Raw genomic sequence first — 20,138 nt, 5'->3', positions numbered from 1 at the left:
AAGCCGGACACTACTCTTGGTGTTTACAATCTTCTATGAAGGATTTGGAGGAGGAACCCGCCTTGCAATGCCGAAGGAAATTTGCGCGCCGGACTCATCGTCATTGAAGCCTGGTTCAGAGGGAGTCCTGGATTAGGGGGTGTTTGTGTAGTCGGACTATACCTTCAGCCGGACTCCAGGACTATGAAGATACAAGATTGAAGACTACGTCCCGTGTCCGGATGGGACTTTCCTTGACGTGGAAGGCAAGCTTGGCGATGCGGATATTCAAGATCTCATACCATTGTAACCGACTCTATGTAACCCTAACCCTATCCGGTGTCTATATAAACCGGAGGGTTTTAGTCCGTAGGACAACTTCATCAACTCCATAGACAACAATCATACCATAGGCTAGCTTCTAGGGTTTAGCCTCCTTGATCTCGTGGTAGATCTACTCTTGTATTACCCATATCATCAATATTAATCAAGCAGGACGTAGGGTTTTACCTCCATCGAGAGGGCCCGAACCTGGGTAAAACATCGTGTTCCCTGCCTCCTGTTACCATCCGGCCTAGACGCACAGTTCGGGACCCCCTACCCGAGATCCGCCGGTTTTGACACCGACAATGATCTTGAAGCTATTTCTTCACTATTACATGAATTTGGAAAGGATGTCCCGTAGATTATAAAATTCAGGGCTAGTTTGGCAGCAAAGTTTTATTTAAACTATGGTAATTGAAAACCACAGTATTACTCTGGGTGGGCAAAGAATACTACAGTTTCCTAAAACCAATGTTTTTCTCAGTTTTATATGTGTTTGGTTGCTGCTGTTTAACCAAAGTTTGGACCAAATATCTTAGCGTGAATGACTGAGTAATTAGCGGCTGCTAATGGCTACCGGCTGCATGCAGCTGCCATGCACATGTAATACCATCCTAGGATCAGTCAACTAGATTGAAGTAATTCAATACTAGGAGCGTGTTGCCATTATATGTCTATATACGTGCATGTACTTCCAAGTTCCAACTGGTCCTAAATTCTTTGTGCGTGTACATGCGCCATTTATACTGAATCGGCTAGCTAGCTAGCATATATAACCTGCTGCTTATGAGTGCTCTCCAAAAGGATCAATCAATCTAATCGGTGCTAAGGACTCGAGAATACATAGGCAGCCAAGGACTCGAGAAATAGCTTGCTACGAACGAGTGTTCTCCCTGGTGGTGAGCTTGCTTGAGTCATGGCACTGCAGAGAGATGGAGACTCGCACGCGACGCCGGCTGGAAGATAGACTAATCAAACTGAATCGGCTATAACCAGGAGATATAATATGGTTGTTTACCATATAAGTGAAAAGGGAAAATAGGATGGGATCACTCTGAATATTCTTATCAGAACCATGGTATTCATGTGTTTAGTGCCATACTAACATGTTAATTACTGTAACTCCAAATCCTAATCAAGAAGAATTGAGCAACTAATAGCAATTCTCTGTTCTTGAAACATCAGTCCATGAACATTAACCAAATGCCTGCTACTTGTGTTGTTCATGAACAGCAACCCATGTACCTTAGTTTGTAATTTACAAAGTGGTCTACTGCACTGAATAATCAAGATACCACCAAGATCTACTTCAAGTTGACTTCCAAAGAACTGGAATTTCTTGAGTAAAATGAGAGACGAAGGGAGGGGGAGGGGGATCTGGAGGAAGTGACCTCGAGGAGGCGCTCGCGGGCTCGTTGTAGTCTTGTAGATGAGTAGGATGGCGCGGGTGCCGCCAAACTCGACGAACTTGGCGCGTGGAAGCCGGCGCGGCGCAGAACCCGGTGCGCTGCAGCCGGATGATGCCCGGCGCCACCGACGAGGACGTCGAGGAGGGGGCGAAGAAGGCGAGCAGGAGGAGGACTAGGGCACTGATCTGTGAGGTGAGGGGAGGGGGAGGGGGAGAGGGCGTAGGCCGGCGGTGAAGGGCAACAGCGACGGTGGAGGGCGGCCGGCGGCAGTGGAGGGATCGGGATCGGGAATGGGTAGGTCAGCTCGACCCCTCGATGGGGCTTTTTTTTCTGAGTTGCGCTCCGGGGCGAGGAACCGGGTTGGAACCCATAGTTTCCAGCGGTTAGGCCCAAACTCTTTAAGCCCGTAACCAATTATACCCAAACTCGTTTTTCTACATACCCAAACCAAACTTGAACCAAAAAAAGCTCAACCCAATAAAACCTCAACCAATTAAGCCTGAGGAAAAAACCAACCCTTTTTAACCAGTTGTTTAAAAACTGTTCTCAGATTTACTTGCATGTCATAGTTCATCACGAAGATCTAGTAGTTTACTGATAGTGGCTAGAGAACTCTATCAATCACTATCTTATCTGGAAGTTTAACTCCCACTTGATTTAAGTGATTGTAGCATCCAGACATTCTGAGCACATGCTCACCAGCTGAGCTATTCTCCTCCATCTTGTTGGCAAAAGAACTTGTCAGAGGTATCACACCTCTCAACACGGGCATGAGCCTGAAACTCCAATTTCAGCTCTTGGAACATCTCATATGTCTTATGGCGTTCAAAACGTCATTGGAATCCCGATTCTAAGCCGTAAAGTATGGTGCACTAAACTATTAAGTAGTCATCAGGATGTGTTTGTCAGGTGTTCACAACATCCACAGACGACGTTGTAGGGGTTTGCACATCGAGCGGTGCATCAAAGACGTAAGCCTTCTGTGTAGTAGTGAGGACACTCCTCGGACTACGGACCCAGTCCGCATCATTGCTTACAATATCTTTCAACTTAGTCTTTCTCTAGGAACATATTGAAACAGGGAGCTACAACGTGAGCTATTTATCTACAACATATTTGCAAAGACAATTTAGACTATGTTCATGATAATTAAGTTCATCTAATCAAATTATTTAATGAACTCCCACTCAGATAGACATCCCTCTAGTCATCTAAGTGATACATGATCCGAGTCAACTAGGTCGTGTCCGATCATGACGTGAGACGGACTAGTCATCATCGGTGAACATCTCTATGTAGATCATATCTTCTATACGACTCATGTTCGACCTTTCGGTCTTCCGTGTTCCGAGGCCATGTCTGTACATGCTAGGCTCATCAAGTCAACCTAAGTGTATTGTGTGTGTAAATTTGGCTTACACCCGTTGTATTCGAACGTTAGAATCTATCACACCCGATCATCATGTGGTGCTTCGAAACAACGAACCTTCGCAATGGTGCACAGTTAGGGGGAACACTTTCTTGAAATTATTGCGAGGGATCATCTTATTTAAGCTACCGTTGTTCTAAGCAAATAAGATGTAAAACATGATAAACATCACATGCAATCAAATAGTGACATGATATGGCCAATATCATTTTGCTCCTTTTGATCTCCATCTTCGGGGCGCCATGATCATCATCGTCACCGGCATGACACCATGATCTCCATCATCGTGTCTTCATGAAGTCGTCTCGTCAACTATTACTTCTACTACTATGGCTAACGGTTTAGCAATAAGTAAAGTAATTACATGATGTTTAACTTGACACGCAGGTCATAAATAAATTAAGACAACTCCTATGGCTCCTGTCGGTTGTCATACTCATCGACATGCAAGTCGTGATTCCTATTACAAGAACATGATCAATCTCATACATCACATATATCATTCATCACATCCTTTTGGCCATATCATATCACAAGGCATATGCTGCAAAAACAAGTTAGATGTCCTCTAATTATTGTTGCAAATTTTTACTTGGCTGCTATAGGTTTCTAGCAAGAACGTTTCTTACCTACGCCAAAACCACAACGTGATATGCCAATTTCTATTTACCCTTCATAAGGACCCTTTTCATCGATTCCGATTCGACTAAAATGGGAGAGACAGGCACCCGCTTGCCACCTTATGCAACTAGTGCATGTCAGTCGGTGGAACCTGTCTCACGTAAGAGTACGTGTAAGGTCGGTCCGGGCCGCTTCATCCCACGATGCCGCCGAATCAAGATAAGACTAGTAACGGTAAGTAAATTGACAAAATCGACGCCCACAACAACTTGTGTTCTACTCGTGCATAGAAACTACGCATAGACCTGGCTCTGATACCACTGTTCGGGGTCGTAGCAGAAATTTAAAATTTTCTACGCATCACCAAGATCAATCTATGGAGTAATCTAGCAACGAGAGGAAGGGGAGTGCATCTACATACCCTTGTAGATCGTTGAGCGGAAGCATTGCAAGAACGCGGATGAAGGAGTCGTACTCACAGCGATTCAGATCGCGGTTGATTCTGATCTAAGCACCGAACAACGGCGCCTCCGCGTTCAACACACGTGCAGCCCGGTGACGTCTCCCACGCCTTGATCCAGCAAGGGGAGAAGGAGAGGTTGGGGAAGACTCCGTCCAGCAGCAACACGACGGCGTGGTGGTGGTGGAGGAGCGCGAAACTCCAGCAGGGCTTCGCCAAGCACTACGAGAGACGAGGAGGGAGAGAGGTAGGGCTGCGCCAAGAGGGAGATGATCTCGTGTGTCTTGCAGCCCCCAATACCTCAAGTATATATAGGGGAAGGGGAGGGGCTGCGCCCCCATCTAGGGTTCCCTCCCTAGGGGTGGCGGCAGCCCCAAAACCCATCTAGGGTTGCGGCCAAGGGGGGAGAGAGGGGGGCGCGCCTAGGGTGGGCCTTAAGGCCCATCTGGACCTAGGGTTTGCCCCCTCCCACTCTCCCTTGCGCCTTGGGCCTTGGTGGGGGGTACACCAGCCCACCTGGGGCTGATCCCCTCCCACACTTGGTCCACGCGGCCTTCTAGGGCTGGTGGCCCCACCTGGTGGACCCTCGGGACCCTTCCGGTGGTCCCGGTACGTTACCGATAGCACCCGAAACTTTTCCGGGGACCAAAACAGGACTTCCCATATATATATCCTTACCTTCTGACCATTCCGGAACTCCTCGTGACGTCCGGAATCTCATCTGGGACTCCGAACAACATTCGGTAACCGCGTACATACTTTCCCTATAACCCTAGCGTCATCGAACCTTAAGTGTGTAGACCCTACGGGCTCGGGAGTCATGCAGACATGGCCGAGACAACTCTCCGGTCAATAACCAACAGCGGGATCTGGATACCCATGTTGGTTCCCACATGCTCCACAATGATCTCATCGAATGAACCACGATGTCAAGGATTCAATCAATCCCGTATACAATTCCCTTTGTCTATCGGTATGATACTTGCCTGAGATTCGATCGTAGGTATCCCGATACCTTGTTCAATCTCGTTACCGGCAAGTCTCTTTACTCGTTCCGTAACACATCATCCCATGATCAACTCCTTGGTCACATTGTGCACATTATGATGATGTCCTACCGAGTGGGCCCAGAGATACCTCTCCGTTACACAGAGTGACAAATCCCAGTCTCGATTCGTGCCAACCCAACAGACACTTTCGGAGATACTCGTAGTGCACCTTTATAGCCACCCAGTTACGTTGTGACGTTTGGCACACCCAAAGCACTCCTACGGTATCCGGGAGTTGCACAATATCATGGTCTAAGGAAATGATACTTGACATTAGAAAAGCTTTAGCATACGAACTACACGATCTTTTGCTAGGCTTAGGATTGGGTCTTGTCCATCACATCATTCTCCTAATGAAGTGATCCCGTTATCAATGACATCCAATGTCCATGGTCAGGAAACCGTAACCATCTATTGATCAACGAGCTAGTCAACTAGAGGCTTACTAGGGACATGGTGTTGTCTATGTATCCACACATGTATATGAGGTTCCTATCAATACAATTCTAGCATGGATAATAAACGATTATCATGAACAATGAAATATAATATAATAATAACTAATTTATTATTGCCTCTAGGGCATATTTCCAACAGGTATCCGGTTTTAGATGTTAGGCTTTGGTACAATGTCTGTTTGGTATTAGGCTCGTACATTTGGCACCCCGTCATCAAGGGGATATGGATAGCAACATATGTTGCCAAGATGGAGGCTTCATGCTTACTGGTGTATTAATTTGTAAGGCATTTATGAATAATTGAGAAAATGGCTACATGCATCTCCCAGATGCAGAGGCCGGGGGTATATCCTCCTTTTCTATAAAAAAACTAAAAATGTTAGGCAATAGCTTGTGGACAGTTGTAATGGGAGGCAAGGCGAAGCCACGCCTTGGACCTGGCCCTTGAGCGTAGGTTTTTTCCCAGATATTACTTAATTATACTCCCTCTTGTCCTTTTTACTCCGCATATTAGATTTGTTTTAAGTCAAATTTTGTAAACACCAACGTCTATGATACCAAATATGTATACTATGAAACTATATTTCATAATGAATCTAACAATATTGATTTGGCATTTTGAATTTTAATACTTTTTTCTATAAGTGTGGTCAAAGTAGTTGACTTCGAAAAACTTATATGCAGGACCGGAGAGAGTACTTAGATAGATTTTTGTATGGGCCCGGGGTTCATGCAGCCCAGCACAACCAAACAGGATAAGTGAACGGGTTGGGATATACAGGTAGCAAACGATCTTATACATTTCCTGTTAGAGTTGTGTCGAATATAGTGTACAAGGTAGGTTACAGTTGGATTCTGAGTAGTATTGTGTTTACATAGGATATGGAGTCGTGTCCTAATAGGACACTTGTATCCTAGGTCTCTCATATATAGGCGGGGTAGACACATGATGTAACATATGCCAACATAATAACACTGGAACGCAGGGGAAGCCGGCGGCTTGTGTCGATGTACAGGGCGACCGGGTGCGGTATTGTGACGGTGTCACAGAGAGGAGCGCCCGTAGTCAGGCCCCGGGGATGTAGCCATATCGGTGAACCTCGTTAACAAATCTCGGGGTCGTGCTCGTGTGATTGCTTGGTCCTCGGATGATCGACGGTATGCCTCGGATTTATTCTAACAAGGTTCACCGATATGGCTACATCCCCAGGGCCTGACTACGGGCGCTCCTCCTCATGACAAAAAAACAGATTGACACAAGGACTCAAGAGTCAGATCATGATTCTTATCAAGAAAGGAATAGAAAAGTTCGTTCAAAAGCTACATACGTGTGGTGAATTAGGAGCTTTGACTTGCTTTGTTAATCTCCTCTCGTGTTCAGACGGGAAGGCTATGAAGGATTGTGCTTTCGTTCTCTTTGTTGGTACACATATGTGTACGGATGGCGATGGTCATGGTGGCGGCTTGAGGAGTCTGGGACGTGTCGTGCAGTCGGGCAAATTCGGCTGGGTTGGACTAGACAGTCTGACGGGTCGACGTGAGTCGGTTGGAACAGAAGACGGTGGTGGGATCGGCTAAGAAGACATAGAAGCGTAATGCTGATGGTGACCGACTTCTGGGGCGTGGAAACACGTGACATAGGCCCGAGGGCTTGTGTGGCTTCGACAAGACTATGGCGCGGGGTTGATTCAAGGTGATGTACACACGGAGCTTGATGTCGACGAGGCGCGTGGGTGGGCTGATCATCTATCATGGAGTCATGTTGAAGGTGGAGCTGGATTGAGGGGCTACGGTGTAAGGATCCGGAGAGTCGAAGCCTATTCAGCCGATGAAAAAAGCGAGTGACGCGTAGTTCGGACTAGAACCTAGTGGTCTGATGGAAGCGTGAAACTCGTCATTGGTCGGTGATGATCGGTGGTACTCTGCAGTGGGGGTTGAGTGGTGTGGTTTCGTGACCCTTGAGACTCGACCGGGACAGCGGAGGCTCGACGCAATAATAGCGACGAGGCATGCGGTATGTATGAGGCATGGAGACGGACCAGGGCTCTGGTGGCAGGGCCGTTTCCAGAAATTCGGGGCCCCGGTGCGAAATGTGACATGGGACCCAAAAGTTTGCAAAAAGTTGTATAACTACTACAGCTATACATATTTTCACTTAATTATATAGCTTTGAATTTGTGTTATTTCGTATAATATTTAGACATATATCATATAGTAATGGCAACGAGTAAATGTAGGTTCTACTGAAAAGCATAATCTGTCTAGTATTTCCTGAAACAAAATCTTTAAATCCATCGAGTCTATTCTCGCAAAAGAAAAATCAATTGTGTCTTTCTTGTAATGAAATATGCTAGTAGTGTAGCAAAAGAGTAAACAACGAAGAATTGGTACTAGAATTTAAAATTAGATTACAGGTAATGTGTTAATCGTATTAATTTTCATTACAATTAAGTACATCCCTCATGGAGTGGCACTGCTCTGCTAGTAGGGATTGCATGCGATACGATATGAAAACATCAAAAGAACCAGAATTGTATCAAAAAAAAGAACCCTAACTAGTTTCTCGTCTGCCTATTTTGATTCCGGGCTTATGGCTTACAACTTACCTCAGAATATATTGGAGGATGACTAGATGAGGCTGCTGCAACAGGTGCGGGCGGCCCGCCGCCATCTACCGGCGGCTTGTCCCTGGTAGAAGCAGGTAAGCAGTGTCTCCTTATCTCTCTCTCCATAAGGGGAAGTGTCGATCTGAATCGAGCGGTGTCTTTTTTTGAGACAAACTCGCTTAGCTTTATTCGCCTTGATATAATGTTTACAGGTAAGTAACAAAGCTCTTTCGGCTGGCCTAACCATAGATAGCGACCAACCACAAGCATTAAAGAGTATTTAGCGAGATTATGAGCTCGAAATTCGAGCTCTTATACTCGTGGGCGAAAATACAAGCAACAAAATTTCGCGACCTATCTATTATTTCCCTCTAAATCGAGCGGTATCTGATCCCGCCCGCCTCATCTACGGCGTGCAGGACGTGCCCTCTCGCTGAGAGAGATACTATCTATTTTTCGGAGAGAGATATCTATTTCATCTCGTGCATCCGGCTGAGGGCCTGTTTGCTGCGTTTTGCGTGGAAACGATGATATTAACTACGGGCTTTTTATTTTGCGGGATGACTACGGGCTTTAGCCGTAAAAAGGACTATGGGCCTCAGCCGTAACGAGGATCCACGTTTGGTGCATCCGGCTGAGGGCCTGTTTGCTGCTGTTTTCGCGATAGGAGGATCGGAGGACACAGTTAAAACGCCAGCCATCCATCGCATGAACCTGCTCGTATCATGGTTTTTTTCCTCGATCGGGGCCCTACAATTTTGGAGGCCGTGTGCGATTGCACCGCTCGCACACCCTCCTTGACGGGCCTACTGGTGGTCATACATGTGGTGAGACAACTACGAATTTGACTCGGGATGACTACAGGCAATCATGAAATTCCTTCAAGTTTTAGACAGGCGGTCAAGAAAGAAGCGGTGATGTTGAGTTCAGGTAACTCTTATGTGTGACACTCAATATGTGAGTTGTTCACTTTCACGCAGGTCAGTGATCAGTGTGTGATGGCGTTGGACGGATACTCTGAAAGTTGAGAGCACAGACTAGAGTAAGAGGAACTTAATTTTGCTCGAGCATTGACTGTGGTCAAGAAAGGAAGGGACGACAAATTGCAGGTGGAGTCATATAGAGTCTTTGGAGTAGCAATGGTGCTCATGGGATAAACTCAAGTCCAATGCACATGAAAGTTTGACACATGGACAAATTTAAGGTGGTGAAGAATATTCGCCAAGATGGAGTTTGTTAGAGTTGTGTCGAATATAGTGTATAAGGTAGGTTACAGTTAGACTCTGAGTAGTATTGTGTTTACATAGGATATGGAGTCGTGTCCTAATAGGACACATGTATCCTAGGTCTCTCATATATAGCGGGGTAGACACACGATGTAATCTATGCCAACATAATAGCACCGGAACACAGGAAAAGTTGGCGGCTTGTGCCGGTGTCCAGGGCGACCGGGTACGGTATTGTGACGGTGTCACGGGGAGAAGCGCCTGTAGTCAGGCCCCGAAGATGTAGCCGTATCGGTGAACCTTATTAACAAATTTCGAGGTCGTGCTTGTGTGATTGATTAGTCCTCGAATGATCGACGGTATGGCTCGAATTTATTCCAACATTTCCATGTCCACCTAGCTCTCCACCACTGAACACACGGGCACGACCAAGGCATGGCCTAGCTTGTGAACTCCAATGCTCCTGTGTCGCCGTTCGCCACCGGCTGCCCTCCTCCCTAGCAACCCTAGTAATTTTCTTTACACTGAAAGAAATGTCAATGCAAACCAGGCATTTGCAGACTAGTACAAATGGATCAATAAACCACTAGTCTATCTTGCATCTAAAATCAACTAAAAAAGCAGATGACTCAGATTCTTTCTTTACAAGTTAATCGATGTCCTCTGAGTTTCTTGTGTACTGTCTACTATTCTATTGTTCTAGGTAATGTCAAACTGAGCTAAATTTAATTGAAATAATTTTTTGTGTGAATGAACCACCTGTATGTATTGTTGAACTAAAGAGTGATTCACTTTTGTGTCAATTTTATATCATGTTGTAGAAATAGAATATGAAGAGATCTTTTTCATTAGTGCCCGCGACGAAAGTGTTTACACATGGGGTTTCAGCTCGAGGGAATCAAGACAACGATAAAGCAAACCATTAATTTGGTACACTTTTTTAGTCACATACTGTTCTTTGTAGTTTTTGTTTTGTTTTATCTATTTTGTTGTATCGTGAAGCGTTGAGTTTAAATTCTAAATTTATTGTGCAATTGAGCCAATTTTGTATGTTGCGGTATGGGGTATTTTTTGAGGTAGTTATAGCCTTATGGACAATAACTTTTCCCTTCGCGCTGGAACAAAATTGGACCCGGGGCTTTGCTCCAATCCTGGCTCCGCCACTGATGCCCGCTGCACAAGTTATTGGAAATCAACCCCCAACCTCTATTGTAGGAATATGAAAATTGTCTTTTGTTGCTAATATAATTCAGAAAGATGAACCTTCAATCTATCTAATCGAGGCACCGCTATTTCCATGTACACATCCTTGGCTATGTAACAAATTTGTGATGAATTTTATTTATGTAGTCTACTGTCTACACTTTTTGTTTAAGGCCAATAGTATAGCATAAAATAATTGCATAATAACTATATCTGTACTGATATTTCACATGGAATGTTCTTATTATTGCAATTAGAGTAAATTCCACTTTTTGCCCCCAAAATATGCGCGTGTGACAGAGAACATCACAAATCGGGTTTCTGTCAGATTTTTACCACAAATTTAAAGATTCCTTCCACATTCCCCCCTCCCTCTGACACAAATTGCCCCTAATTTTACTATTCATTCTGATTGGTGCTATTTGGCATGCCATGTTTCTGGTTTTCATACAATGTGAGAGCATCTCCAACCGTTGGCTCCCCAGGAGGCGCTAAAAATCGCCCCCTGAAGGCGCACCGGCGATAAACGACGCGCTGGGGGCGTGATGTCCCCCAGTCATGGCGCCCACGTTTTTTTGAAAATATAAATTACGACACAAACATGGTGCAAATTCAACCAAATTTCGGCGAGTTCGTTCATATTTAAAATATTTTACAAAAAGAAAAAAAAACTATTAGGTTACTCCTCGCCGTCTCCCTCGCCGCTCCTCGCCGCCCGCCGCCTTGCAGATCTACATGCCGAGGAGGCGGTAGAACCGCGTGTAGCCGCCGCCGCCGTCGTCATCGTCGTCATCTCCGCCGCGGCCGCCGTCCCTGCTGCAACCGTCCCCCGGTTGGCGCGGTGGGTTGGACGGTACCGGGGGCGTCGTCGTCGTCGCCGTCGAGGACCACGACGCCGTGCTCGTCCTCGCGCCCACGTTTGCGGGCGGCTATCTCCTCCAGGGCCCGGCGCTGCCGGACCACCTCGTCGCGGAGGTAGTCGTCCCGCGCCCACCGTAGGGCGTCCTCATCGGAGAAGCCGCGCCGGGCTATCTCCTCGTACTCCGCGGGGAGGCCGGGCTCCGGCTCCGGCCTGACAAGGACGAGGCGGCCAGAGGCGGGGGCGGAGTCGTCGAAGCGGACGCCGGAGCTGTGGGTGCACGCGATGACAGGCGTGTCCTGGGGCTCCGGCTTGACGGGGCGGAGGCAGGGAGAGCCGGTCGACCGACCTGGCGAGGAGGAGGACGCCCCGGGGTCCATGCGCCTCGGCGTCCACGAGCTCCCACGACGGCGAGAGAAGGACGGGGGGAGGGGTACTCCAGCCTCGGCGTGTTGCCGCCCTCGATGTACTCGAGGATGGCCTCCAGCGTGCGGCTAGGCACGCCCCACCATCGGCGCCTCCCCTCGGAGTTGAGCCTGCCGGAGGGAACGACGCCGTTGGTGGCCTCGAGCTGCTTGGTGTGGCGACGGCGGAAGTATGGCTCCCAGAGTGGGCTGTCGAGGACGTAGCGTGGCCCCTCCCTCGCCGCCCGCGGCAGGGAGGAGCGGATACGCGCAATCTCCGCGCTCCGCGCCGCCCCGGTGGGCGGTGGCGGCACCGGGACCCCGCCGGCGCTGATTCTCCAGGCCCCGGGCACCCGCATGTCCGGCGGGACCGGGTACTCGGCCTCGAAGAGGAGCCGAGCTTCGTTCTCGTGAAGGTGGCAACGGCCGAAGCTGTTCGCCGTCGCCTGGGAAGCGTTCGGCCATTCTTTGAGCTGGAGACGGCGAGAGAAGAGGGAGGAAGGGGGAGAAAGGTGGCGTCGGCGGTGGAGACTCTGTGTGTGCCACCAACATGCTGGGGGTCGGCTTTATGTAGGCGGAGGCGCCGCGCGTACTCGTGGCATGCGAGGGGATGCGCGTCGTCTCGTTTTCACTGCGCCGCCCGTGAGGCATCAATGGCGGAGGCTGACCGGCGCGGCAGCGCGCGGCAGATTTAACATTGATTCACCGAGGAAAACGAGGCGATGAGGACGACTAAGCGGGAAGAAGCGAGACGAGTCGCTGGTAAGGAGGGCACGCGGCTCTTTCGCGCCAAAAAAGATTCGCCCGGCGCCCCCGAGCGCCCCCCAGCACGCAGGGGTCGGGTTGGGTCTGCCGACGCCAATTTCAACCCGAACCGACGAAAATTAGGCCCTTGGGGGCGCGACTGGACCGATTTTTGGCGTCGGCGGCTGAAAACTCGTCTGGAGGACCTTGTTAGGGACGTGGCTAGAGATGCTCTGAACCGGCTAATCTGTGGTGCACCGAACCGGACCCGGTGACCGCTCCCGGCTGGTCTGGCCGCACTAGGTCGCCTTGCCTGTTCGCATGGAATATTGTTATTCTTGCAATATTTAGCAGTAGTATAAGCTTATAAACATCTACTGCCTCCATTTCACAGTAATTTAATTTCTAACTTTATCCTAGGCCAAATTTCTTTGATAATTAGTAAACGGTCCGTACAAAGTGTATTGATGCCAGGATCTTTTTTGGACGGCATTGAACATCATGTATGTGTGACGAAGTTGCACAAGTAAAGATGTTTTAGGGCTTTGCACAGAAAAACTACAACTTCATGGGATTTTAATATATACCCCGGATTCGTGGGGTGAGTAGTAAAAAATGGGCATAATTTGCAAAATTGCAAAAAAAAAGTCTGAAAAAAATCTTTACCAGTACAATCTTCCTTTCCTAAGTATCCTGAAAATTTTGAGCACATTTTCCTTAGCCGTTTGTATGTTTGGACAATTTTTAAAATATCAGTACAATTTAAAAAGGTAAAACCTTTTTAAAAAACAAAGTATTCTAACAACCCAGTTCACCTAAGCTAAATATTCTATGAAGAACTGTTTCAAAGTCCGCTTGCCAAAATTACTTTCCCTCTCCTATCTAGTACAAAGCTATCTTGCTGTTTTTTGAATTTTGGTAGCTATCTTGTTGTTGGATGTGTGTATATATATATAGAGGTATCCCTGCCCATCTATCGATCACTCACACAGACGAGCGACAGGCAGGCATACAGAAGGTGTGCTGTGCTCTCTGCCTTGTTAGCGACCTTAGCACTTTAGCAGTACCAGGCGGGATGACGTCGTTCGGAGACGATGAGAAGCCTCCTTCTCCGAATGCAGGTACAGCTAGCTAGCTTAAGACAATCCAGATGCATGCACGAATATTTCAACTCATGGCCCCAATATATGTAATTGATTCGTCAAGGGAAGAATGGAGATCGAGGATTATATGCAGGTAGCAAAGATGGGCTGGTGATGATGGCAATTCCGGCGTACAACAGGAAAGATGTGGGGCTGACCAAGGATACAGTGACGGCCATGGTGGAGATCAGGGCCACATCCTCCGCCGCCATGAGGGAAGGGCTGGACCTGGTGGCGGTGCTGGACGTGAGCGGCGGCATGGGCGGGGACAAGATCCAGAGCGTGAAGAAGGCCCTGCAGTTCGTCATCATGAAGCTCACCTCCGTGGACCGCCTCTCCATCGTCACCTTCGACAGCACCGCCCGCAGGCTCACCCCACTGCGCTCCATGACGCAGGCTGCCCAGACCGACCTCAAGGCCGACGTCGACGGCCTGGCGGCCGGCGGAGGGACCGACATAAAGGCCGGTCTCGAGTTGGGGCTGGCCGTCCTCGCTGGCCGCGTCCACGCCGAGTCCCGCACCCCCAACATCTTCCTCATGTCAGACGGGCAGACGACCTCCGGCGACCCCAGGGAAGTCCACCCCGGCAAAGTGGCCGTCTACACCTTTGGTTTCGGCGCCGGCACGAACCACAAGCTGCTGAGCGACCTGGCCAAGAAGTCCACTGGCGGGACGTACAGCGCGGTGCCGGACGGGACCAACCTCAGCGCGCCCTTCTCGCAGCTGCTCGGCGGCCTGCTCACGGTGGTGGCGCAGGACGTGCAGCTCACGCTCGAGCCCAACACCGCCGATGGCGACCTGGAGAAGATGACCGTGGCCCCCGGCACAGACTACACGACGATCACCGACGACAAGAGAGGCCTCATCACCATCAAGTTCGGCACCCTCTTCAGCGGAGAAGCCCGCAAGGTGGCCGTCAACTTCACTCTCAGGGACAGCGACGAGACCGAGGAGTACGACGCCACTTTGGCCGAGGCGCGGCACAGCTACGCTGGCCAGAAGACGCGCCAGTCTCTCGAGGCCATCCTGATTGTGCGCACCCCGAACCCAAGCTCTCCCGTAGACGCCGGTGCTGTCGAGAACCGCTCTGTGCTGGCCGAGGAGGTGCGCCGGATGCACGCCGACACCATCAACGCGGCGAGCCTCCTGGCGGACGATGAGAGGCTGGAGGAAGCGCGGGAGAGGATCGCGGACGCGCAGAACGCGGTGGAGGACATCGTGCTGCTGGACCTGGACGACGGGGAGAAGATGGTCAACGCGCTCCGCGCCGAGCTGCTGCAGCTGCTCGCCTTCATGGAGTCGCAGGAGATCTACAACGAGCGGGGACACCCCTACGCCCTCGCCACCGTCACGTCCCACGGGCGGCAGCGCACCGCCGCGAGGGGCGACGAGGGGGAGGTCATGTGCCTCTATGCGACGCCGCGCATGAACGCCTACCTGGAGCAGGCCAAGAGGTTCGAGGAGAACCCAAAGGAGCCGATGCCCACCGCCGACGATGACGTCGAGGGAGAGATTTCGTAAAAGAAAGCCACCCCTTGGCCGCCATCGCTGCCCGGCTCGCGCCGACGGCAGCAACAATTAATTATGTATCCTTGCATGTATTTGTACGTCCTTACTTTCCCATGCTTTCTCATCCTGTAATGTAATAAACGCATGTAATTTCTCGAGTTTGATAGTTGCACGCCAGTCGACTGAAGAAGATCGAGCGTATGATCTGTTTTCCACGAGTTTGACGGTTGGAGGAAGAGGACGTGAGCAGAACCGTTCTTCTGTTATCCAACGGCTCAGATTGATCCTTGCAAATCGACTAACCCAATTCATGTTTTCAGTCGACTTGCAGTTTTTTTCTTGACAAAGGGTGGATTTTATTACTCAAAATGAAGTATTAAGATAATACAAACACAATTAGCACACACCCGGCCTCTGCATAGCTAGGATGCACACAGCCAACACTAACGCACACACAGAAAATACCATCGGCAAATAGCAAAGTCATATAAGACCAAAGCTATGCCTAATCGGAAAAAAAAAACCGCCCTGAAGCGTTCTAAGTCGAGATTGACAAACAACGCCTTCAGGAAGGGAGCGATGCTCGAGCATCGCCGTCACTGGGACCAACCACCAAATGCCAAAGTCTAGGTTTTCACCCTGAAGAAACTGTGCGAGCATCTCCGAGCAATGCCTTCAACAAGCTAACGATGGCGAAACATCGTCATTGCCAGGTATAACCGACATGGGCCTGATCTAGGTTTTCACCCCGGAGCTCAAGACCGGGTACTCAAAAAGCACCACCATCAAAGTCAAGCATGTGCTGTCGCCGCCACTTTTCCACGATCCTAGCAGCTACAAGTGCTGGGTTAGAAACCAACAGCCTCCGCTGCGCAACCATACCCTCTGCGTCAAGACATCGTCCATAGATTGCATAACACTGTCGAAGCAACCACCTGATCTTGGAGGGTATCACTCGCAAAGACCTTTCAGTCGCCCCTGCAGTCCGCCGTGAGGCCGCTGCCACACCGGAGTGTTCATCCTGGACACCGATTGCCACCTCGCCGGCCTTGAACACCATCGTGTATATCCGGCCAAGCCTGCAACTGCCGGTCGGACCTCACACGTACCAGTACCCGCGGCGCTGGAATCCTTTCGGAAGCGCGGCGGAGAATCCCAATCCATCTAAGGATGAGGGCCTCATGCCATCACCTTCCTTGGTCAGATGCAAGCCGGGCCACATCGGCTGCACACCACGCGCCGCCATGAACTGCTGCCCTGCAGCACGGGAACCGCCGCGAGGAGACGCCCCGCCGCCGCCGCCGGCCGCGAGGGCTTCGCCCGGCGACCTCCTCCGGCGGCGGCGCGGCGGGAGAGTTGGTAGATCGGCTGGCGGCGCTAGGGTAGGGCGTGCGCCTAAGTCGCCCTCTTTAAAAATGAGAGAGAATTTCACTTCCCGGCCTCTGCACCAACTAGGGATGCATACTGCCATTTTAGTATGAGTACCAAGATAAACATGGTCCTACACACCAAACTTGATCCTCAATAAACGGGGAAAAACCCCCGTGCATCACCTGTCAATTCTAGGAATTGAACTCGGGTCATTAGGCTGCACAACCGCATGCCCAACCACTGAGCCAAGGCTCTCTTTGCTCGACTTGCAGTTAGCCAGTCCCTTAATTAGTTGCTTATCTACCACTTGAAAACAAACCCAACCATGGTGTATGTTTATTACTCCATGTCTTCCTGTTTATAAGACCCTCACGTATTTTTGAATTTTATTTTACGATAATCTGGTCAACAAACAAAAGGAGTTATACCACATGGCAGTCGTGGTGAGCAATCGTCAAATCATCCAAAAAACATTATTAAATGTAAAACAAATACAAGAATTTTAATAGGCTAATATCCGATTTTTAAGATTTCCAAGCAAACGCCTAGAATTATCATGCGAAAACAGATAAGATTGGCATGTTGTTGTAGGGATTTGTCATGCTCTAAAGTGAAAACCTCTAAAGACTTTTTAAAATTACATACATATTTTTAGAATATGTGATCATTTTTTGAAATTAAATCAACACATTTTAAACCATGTGAATATTTTTTTCTGATTACATTATAAATACATGGACACTTTTTTTATTACCTATTAGTAGAACATGTGAACATTTTCTACGTGAACATTTTTAGTAGTATATGAATGGACACTTTATATTTCCAAATATTTTTTGCAACACCAATGTTAATTATTTCTTAATACTATTAAAATGATTATGTATAAATTACTGGGTGTTCTTGGAGATTTATGACAAAAAAATGTACGTGTTAATGGGCCACTCCTGAGCTCGGCCCAACTGCCATGCGCAATAGGCGTAAGCGAGACAAAAAACAAGCGGTTTTGAAAAGGAAAATGGGCAGATATTTAGAAGTTTATTTACAAAATGTACATATTAAAAAAACACTTCGTATTGTTAAGATAGGTGCGTACCTTAATCAAGTGAAAATTGTATGAAATTCATGTGAAAATGGGGAGGGAAATAAAAAACTACAAAGGTCGGCCTAATGTACTAGCTACCCCGAGTACGTCACTTACGCTTTGACGCCAACTGTAGAAGTTATCTTTTAGCAAAACAGGAAGTGATCTCCGGCTCCATTAACCAAATATGAAACCACGGATTAGCCTGGTCTGGTCGGACTCAAAAAGTGCAAACTGTGCAAAAACTGCAAAAGCAGTCAAACAAGATGCATTTTAAAACCTAAGGGCATGTACAATGGTGCTATCTTAGGAGTGCCATGTAGGATAAATAATGAGGTGGAGGAGAAAGAACTCATAAAAAAAGTTTGTCTTCTCTTATTTAAGATAAGACAAAAGATGATCTCTTAGCATAATTTGTCTCATCATGTTTTAAGGAATTGCTAGTTATTAAAGATAAGACTAAGATATAATCCATTGTAGATATACTTTTTTATCATCTCTAAGTACATGCAAGATTTAAGATAAAATGGTTCTATCAACCATTGTACATGCCCTAATAAACCACTAGCCTAAACAAAGAGACCACCGCAGATTGATTTTTGCATGTCTTGCCTTCAACAGAGGTGACGAGACCGGAAGGGGGACCAAAAGCTATTCAGGAGAAACATTGGGCTCACACAATGCACCTTCTTGCTCTTCGCCGCAGGAGCTATTGCTCACCTAGTGCGCGTAATAGCATGCTCGCCCACAATCACAGTGACGTGGGCCAGCCCCATAATGGGAGAGATGGACCGTTTCTCTTGATGCGGGGTTTCAATATTTTTTTATGTTTTGCTGGGTTTTGGTGACTTCCTCCTAGGTCTCTTCCCTTTTTGTTTCCTTCTCTTTATTTCCTTTTGTTCTTTCATTTTCCCCTTTTGGGGGTTTTCTCTTTCATGTTTCCCTTTTCACCATTTATCTTTTGTTTATGTTTCCTCTTTAATTGTAACTTTCTTTTTCTTGGTACCTTATTCCTTTTTTTATTCATGTTTCTATTTTTCTTCTTACTTCATTTTCCGTTGTTGCTTTATTTTATTTTCTCTTTTTTTTACATTTTTAATCATTGTGAATGCTCCTTGTGTACTTTAAAAAAATTGTAATGTAATTCAAAATATGTCCATAATGTATCAAAAATATTAATTTTCTATTGAAATATGTTCATCATCCATTGAGAAAATATTTATTGTGCATTTATTCAAAAGATTATTGTGGTGTATTGCTATAAGCTCATCGCGTATCAAAAATGTTCATCACATATTTCAAAAACATTCATCATGTATTTAACAACTTGTCAACGTGATTTCAAAGAATGTTTATGGTGTATTAAAATTGTCACCTTTCATCTTCAAAATGATTGCCATTTATTTAAATGAAGGTCATGTTGTTTACACAAAAAATGTTCATCATGGTTTTCAAAAAGTTTGTCACTGTTATAAAATTGTTTACCACGTGATTCTGATAATAGTTTCCCTTTTTAACTTTTGTATTTATTATTCTTATTACCATTTTCTTTTTACCTCTTTATTTTTATGTTTATTTTTTACTTATGCTTATTTTTTATTCCAATTTTTTTAATATTGTAACCTCTTTTTTCTGTTATGTATTACTTTTTTCTTTCCTAATACAATTTCTAATCTTCTCATACTTTTAGTAATTCTTTTCTTCTGTTTTATTTTGAATGTTAATTTTCATCGTGTATTTATAAAAAAGTGGAAAGTGCACAGTCCAAAATGTCATCATGTATTAAAATTATTTTTTCATGTAATAAAAAAGTATATTGAAATATTGTCATTTAATTTGGAAACGTCCATCGTGTATTAATTTTTTCTTGATTTGTAGAAATAATGTTTGCATCAAATTTTAAAAAGTTAATTGCATAGTAATTAGTGTATTTATAGAACATTATCATATATTCCAAAAGTATATTATTGTTTGAAACATTTGTTGCTCATCAAAAACCATTCAACTTATATTTTTAAAAAGTAATTATATGAGAGTTTATATACAAAATCCCTTTATGTTGGCTCAACATAGCCAGTCTCAAACCAGGGTAAAGGAGGAGGGTTGTGAAATGGTTGGTGAGCCAACATCGAACTCAATAACCCTATAGAGATTAAGTCCAAAAGAGAGAATGGGGTAGACCAAAACTAAGATTGGAGGAGTCTATTAAAAGAGACTTGAAAGATTAGAATATGACCAAAAAACTAGCCATGGACGGGGGG

General features: G+C 46.8%; 1 pseudogene; it reads left to right on the top strand.

Annotated features, from left to right (window-relative positions):
* Nucleotides 1–14,030: 14,030 nt before the first annotated feature.
* LOC119299032 lies at nt 14,031–15,559 on the top strand (annotated as a pseudogene).
* Nucleotides 15,560–20,138: the final 4,579 nt, after the last annotated feature.

The sequence above is a fragment of the Triticum dicoccoides genome, chromosome 5A (genome assembly GCF_002162155.2).
Source record: "Triticum dicoccoides isolate Atlit2015 ecotype Zavitan chromosome 5A, WEW_v2.0, whole genome shotgun sequence".
NCBI lineage: Eukaryota > Viridiplantae > Streptophyta > Magnoliopsida > Poales > Poaceae > Triticum > Triticum dicoccoides.
This window is presented reverse-complemented; position numbering and strand designations above follow the sequence as displayed.